Source organism: Oncorhynchus clarkii, chromosome 21, assembly GCF_045791955.1.
Source record: "Oncorhynchus clarkii lewisi isolate Uvic-CL-2024 chromosome 21, UVic_Ocla_1.0, whole genome shotgun sequence".
NCBI lineage: Eukaryota > Metazoa > Chordata > Actinopteri > Salmoniformes > Salmonidae > Oncorhynchus > Oncorhynchus clarkii.
In genome coordinates, this window is record NC_092167.1 from 31,944,795 (window position 1) to 31,951,206 (window position 6,412).

The window sequence follows — 6,412 nt, forward strand, 5'->3', positions numbered from 1 at the left end:
AGTTAAAAAACAGAACCCGCCACGCCGACCTGGGATGGAACCGAGCTGCACTGCAAGTGTCTCATCATGTTTCAGCACTATCTTGCGATCCGAAGTACAGGAGAGAGATCGTGGATGGTGGTGAGAATGAGGGGGCCCTTTGGACAAGCCTAGGGTCCCTCCTCAGCTATAGGACCGCGCTAAATCTAACATGCATGTTGTACGTACAGTAAGTGTATAGTCTACAAGGGGAGACCAGATCTATGACCAAAGAAGCTGGGAGGTGCTACACTTGCTCACCCACATATAAATAAAATGAAAGACGAGCGCGTAACCAGCAGAGGAACAGTCTCAGCCTCTGTACAGCACAGTCAGTTCACTCTCTGCATTCAAGAAATGACACGTTTTGTCCTATAAACCTTGCACCCCTGAGCATGGGCTTGAAATCAGTTACATTTACCACCGTTTGAGTTGTTGGTTTCGGTGGAGCTGTCTTGGCGTGGTCACGGATGTTGGGTTGTTGGTGGTCTGCTCGGGGTCTTCTTCCTTTGGAGAGTGCAATAATGTATGTGTAGAGAATGTTGAGGGGCGTTCAAACAGGGGAAAGGGTCACATACCTTGAGGCATAACGAACCAAGCGAGGCTTGACCGAGCCATTAACTGTGTGTAGCCTATAAATCTTGTATGATTGTTCAGATAATCTTGGTGGCGATAGTTTTGCTTTGTCTTGACGGTGTGACAGTCATATGGACAATAATGTTGTGGCAGGGTGCACTTTAAAGAGGCTGTCACCAGCAACGTAATATCCGGTTTGCTCGTCTTTGATTGGTAAACAGACAGATCAGTCAGTGTACGTTCCAATAAGTGTATACGGCCGAAGAACCCTTCACTGTAAAAAAAAATATACATACGTATTATTATTATTGAGTAACTGGTTCCACAGCCTTTTTTGTTTACTCAACACTTCGGTCCAATTGTTAACTGAACCTAAAAAAATATTTGGCTCAACTTTAGAAAATGTAGGCAAAAATTAAGTCAACTTAAAATGTGTTTTCACAAATTGTATCATATATTCATTCAACTAGAAATTATTATTTGGGCATTACCTAAAAAAAGTCTGTGGAACTAATTACACACACACAGTGCTTTGACATACAATGTTTTCAATGTACATATTTGACACAAGTTAACAAAGGCTACATGATTACATTGTGCATGTTAATTTATACAGTAATGAATATTAAACATGTTCTTACCTGGATTTGAACTCAAAACCTCTTGGTTCACTCCAGTCTTCCTGCTATGCCACCATGTCTGTGTTAATTACTGATTTAATCTATATTGTTACATTTTGCACTTCAAAGTAATATGCTCCACCAGCACTGGACAACAATACAGAAAACCCCCCAAACTGCTGAAATAAGTCAATCAAATCAATGAGAGAATAGTCAGATTAACCGAGAATTGACACGGACATGGTGGCAGCGCAGGAAGATCGGAATGGCATGAACTAAGAGTTCAAATCCCAGGAGAGGACATGTTAGATAATAGTTACTGTACAACATAATCATACATGTCAAATATGTAAGTTGGAAACATTGTTTGTTAAAAGCACTGTGTGTGTAACTAGTTCCATACATTTACTTAGGTAAGATGCTCAAATAATAATTTACAGCTCAATGAACATATGAGACAAGTTGAGCAAACACATCATTTTTTGACTGAATTTTTGCCTACATTTGGGCCAACATTTTTTTTGTTCATCTAACACTTGGACTGAAAAGGTGAGTAAAAAAAAAGTCTGTGAAACCAGCTACTGAATAATAACTAGATTTGTATTTATTAAGTTTAACAGTGTGCTTTTTATTCTAATAATACAATAAACAATGGAACATTATAGACATTTTTCCAAACTAGTTTAAACTTCATTACAAAAAAATATATAACGAAACTACTCGAAGCCTGGAATAGTCAATGGATGCAATGAGTTCAGTAAACCACGGTAGGCAATTTTGCCATTATTTTGAGAGGAAAATCATGAAATTCCTTTCTTCAAATCTGGAATGTATGGAAGCTTGTTCCCGCCAACAAAAAACCCCAACGAGCTATGAGATAGTAAGTCAGAATAATGAGTCATACTTATGAGATAGTAAGCTGTTATGAGATGGTAAGACATTATTATGAGATATGAAAGTCATAATTATGAGATATGAAAGTCATAATTATGAGATAGAAAGTCGGAATAATGAGACACTATCTCATAATTATGACTTACATATCTCGTAATAACTTACCATCTCATAATAATGACTTAAGTATCTCATAATGAGATTTTTTTGTTGTGTGTCAGAAACGGGCTTCCATTGTATGGGCATTCCAAGAAAACAAAAAAATAGAGCATGCTTAGACAATAGGGAATGTTTGATAGGCCAATTACAGACCAAGTTGGTGTATAATGCGCATATCCTACTAATAGGATAATAGCATAGCTAAAACGTCAATGATAAAACAGAAGTGGCCTATACACTCTTAGAACAATGGGGTTCCAAAGGGTTCTTTGGCTGTCCCCATAGGAGAACCCTTTTTTGTTCCAGGTAGATGTATTTTGGGTTCGATGTAGAACCATCTGTGGAAAGGGTTCTACCTGGAACTCAAAAGGGTTCTACCTGGAACCAAAAAGGGTTCTATCTGGAACCAAAAAGGGTTATTCTATTGGGACAGTCGATGAACCCTTTTCGGTTCCAGATAGCCAATTTTTTTCCGAAGAGTGTAGCCTAGGTTACATTTTGTTGTTCACTAGAAAGGATTTGGCCATTAGGTTCACTTGCTTAGATCTATAGTCTACCTACACAGCCTAATTTCTGTAACAAAAATGCATCTATTTGGTTACACAACCCATTTTGCACAACTCCTGGACAAGACATTTGATGGTAATATATAATTTTGTCAACTAAGAGTTCCAACTGATGAAAGTTGTAAGAGTCTATAAAAAAGGGACTTCAATATTGAAAAGTAGAAATACTTTACTGGATGGCTTCATTTAAAGTTCATATTGTTATTGATTTCCAAACCACAGGCCTATAGGCTATAACCACAGTTCTTCAGAAACACATTAACTTCGCTAAATTATTTAGCCTTGTTCCATCTGCCCATTAGGCCTAATATAATACAAAAACGTGAACTACCTCGCTCAAATTCACATTGAATAGCCATTGAAATTTCCCTATTGAAAAGGCTTTTAGTTAATTCGAGTTAATTGAATGCCTAAACCGTTGTTATGACTGCGCAGTAGGCCTAATTGTGGCTGTTGCTAATTGTAACTGGGAACAACTGCATGTGATTGTCTGTCTGTTGTAGGCCTACACAATTATAAAGCAAAAAACATCCACATTGTAAATGATTGGGATTACATAATAACAGTTTTGCCAGGTAGGAAGATGCTAATTATTCAAATTGCTCATTATTCGTTTCAGATGTTGTAATCTGTCAATGCGTTGAATGGACCTGACAATCAGATCCTCCACTCAGCAGCAAGACAAGAGACGACTGATTGCCACAACAGCTCTGTGTGAGGGAGTATAAACCACACGCACAAAATGTGTTTTGGTTATAATCATATACACCCTTCCACAAGCGCAATCCCTCTTCCCTAGCCATCACACGTGATGAACTATACAACTATTCAAAATGCACCACAAGTTTTCAAAATGTAAAATAGTATCACCACTTACCCATTGCCAATCATAGTTTTTCCCTTTCCATTTTCACTGCAAATAATGTCTTAAATTGAACATCCAATATTTTACCAGTCTTATTGCTACAACTGCGAAAGTCTATGGTTTCCCATGGGACCATAATTGTTTCAATCACAGAATGATATCTGTTGTGCACTGTATTTTAATTTTAAGTGGAGGGTGTTGGGTTGATATGATCTCGTAAACTGACTCTCCTTTCTTACTTTCCCCTGTGGGGATAAAGTTGAATTGAGTTGAATTCTTCAGTCTCTTTCCAGTCATCTAAACAGCATTATGAAGTCTGTTCCATTCCCCCTATAAGGCCTATTTCACACATCTGCCGAATCCTACTTAAAGCTCGAATAAAGTGTTCATCTTCAAATCTTCACACACCATCAGTATAACTATTTCGTACAACTGTATTTCCCATAACTTATTACTGTTTTACAAAGTTCACAATGGTTAGGTTACCAAAAGGTTATAGGTTGCACATACAAAAAAAAAAAGTTACAGGTAACGATACACTCTATAATGAATCGTTCGTTAGCCTATATAAACTCAATCTAGCAGACAAATGTTAGTTTAAATAGTGTTTGTGCGTCTGATTCAACTCCCAGTGGGCATGGATTCTGTCAATCAATCCAGATTACTGCAATCCGTCGGTTCGCTCTGAACACCGAGCAGTGTTCATATTCAACAGGCTTTACACCATCAAATCTTTAAAATAAGATTTTGCAAACAAGTTGTGTTGAGTTATAGGTTGTGTTGCGTTATAGGCTATGACAGGGGTTAGCCTCGAGCTATTTGAGTCAGATAGATGTATATATAAAATATAGCAATTTCGGTTGCATTCTCTGATACTGGTCCTCTGCCATGCTTGGAGTTTGTAAGGGTTTTTAAAACATAACATTGTTAAATGTTAACGATAATTAATTGCTATTTTGGGATTTACAGGGATTTCATTATTGTTATTAGTATAGTATCTGTAAAGATGTTTATACATTTCTATCGACATTTGTTCCAGCATGCATTGAAGGTCATGACATTGGTTTTAGGCTACATTTTTGCTAAAAGTTTTACAGCTATATATTCATTTTCATACATCTTAATTGTCTTTACTAAAAAGGAACAAATTTTCTTTAAAAAAACAACAACTATTAACTATCATATAGATTTATTCTTCAATTAAAAATGTATGATGGTTGATTGGCATATCATTGATTGTCTCTGCAATTCTTCCAATGTGTTACATGTTTTAAAGTAGAATGGACATTGGAACTGAGGGGTTCTGAAGAGAGCGAGGGGAGGGGGGTGCACGGCAATTAGTGAAGACAGGTGTTCATCGTGGGTTTAGGCCTATGCACCAAGACCCGCAACTATAGCAACACAAGTACATGCAATACACGTTTATTGAAATGTGTTAACTTATTAACATACGCCTATACAAATACATATATATATATATATACATATATATATATATATATATATATATATATCATGATTTTGTTGTAGGAATTTGTTGGAGTCAACCTTAGCCTATATTTGCGCTTTGCTCTGTGGTTGATGTCAATCAGATTCAACTCGTCAGAATAGAGATGAGAGAGTTTCGAACACTCTCGGTGGGTCTCGCCTATCATACCCAAATACAAGGCTATGCTCTCCCGGTAGAGCGAGACAATGCTCTCGGGGCATAATTCTATTCATTTCAGATATTTTAAAGAGAGAGAGAGAGAGAGAGAAGGGGTGAAAATTGAACATGAAACATATGACCCATGCTGTCATGTGTCAAACTATTTGTTTGGAGACGATTAGGTTTTAATATCCGATGTCCTGTTTCTGGAGCCAGAAGCCTGTAGTCTGGTGTCCCAACTGCATGAACCTCAACAGCGTCTGAATAGTGGAAACAATTGAGCCTACCTTTAACCGACTGTTGCATTGTGTAGCCTATGCTTTGAATTAATGATTGCATTTTGCCTCATGGAACGGTAAGGCCAATCATTCATCACTTAAATTCTAATCACGGATAAACTGACATTATAAACTTTTAACAAATGGAATATATTGTATTTACTAAATTTGCTTGCAATGTGTCTGTGGTGGTAAATCATAAAGACAATACTTTTGTTTTACTGTTAAATCAAAGTTTATTTGGAAGGTAACATACTGTACCTTTTGTTACAGTAACTTGGCGACCGTTTACATTGTAGGCAACTTCATTCTCAACTCATTTAGGCCTACATCTGCATGTCAAAGCATTAAAGTAGAATGGAACGTTTGGTCTCCACCAAAAACTCTGATATGTAATGAAAGGAGAAATGTTTGGAACATTTTTAATTAACTGTATGTTATATTTGGGAAGATGTACAGGCTACATAATACAGGTATATAGATGGTATATTAATTTTGATATCAGGTCACACGTCTTAATATTTATTTGTAACACAAGTCACAATTTATAAGTGATGTATACAAAGTCATAATTTCGGATGCATAAAATAGCCATTATAACCGTAGCCAACAGGTGATATGTCTTTAGGCTTTAATTGATGCCTATACAGGCTAATGAATGAAGACGATGTAAATCCGTCCATTTTAGCACGGATTTGATGATTAAATGATTTCACAAACAACTGTCCACAAAACAAAATAAGACACTTTCGGCTGAGGGACCAACACCCGTTGTCCCTGCTCTGGTG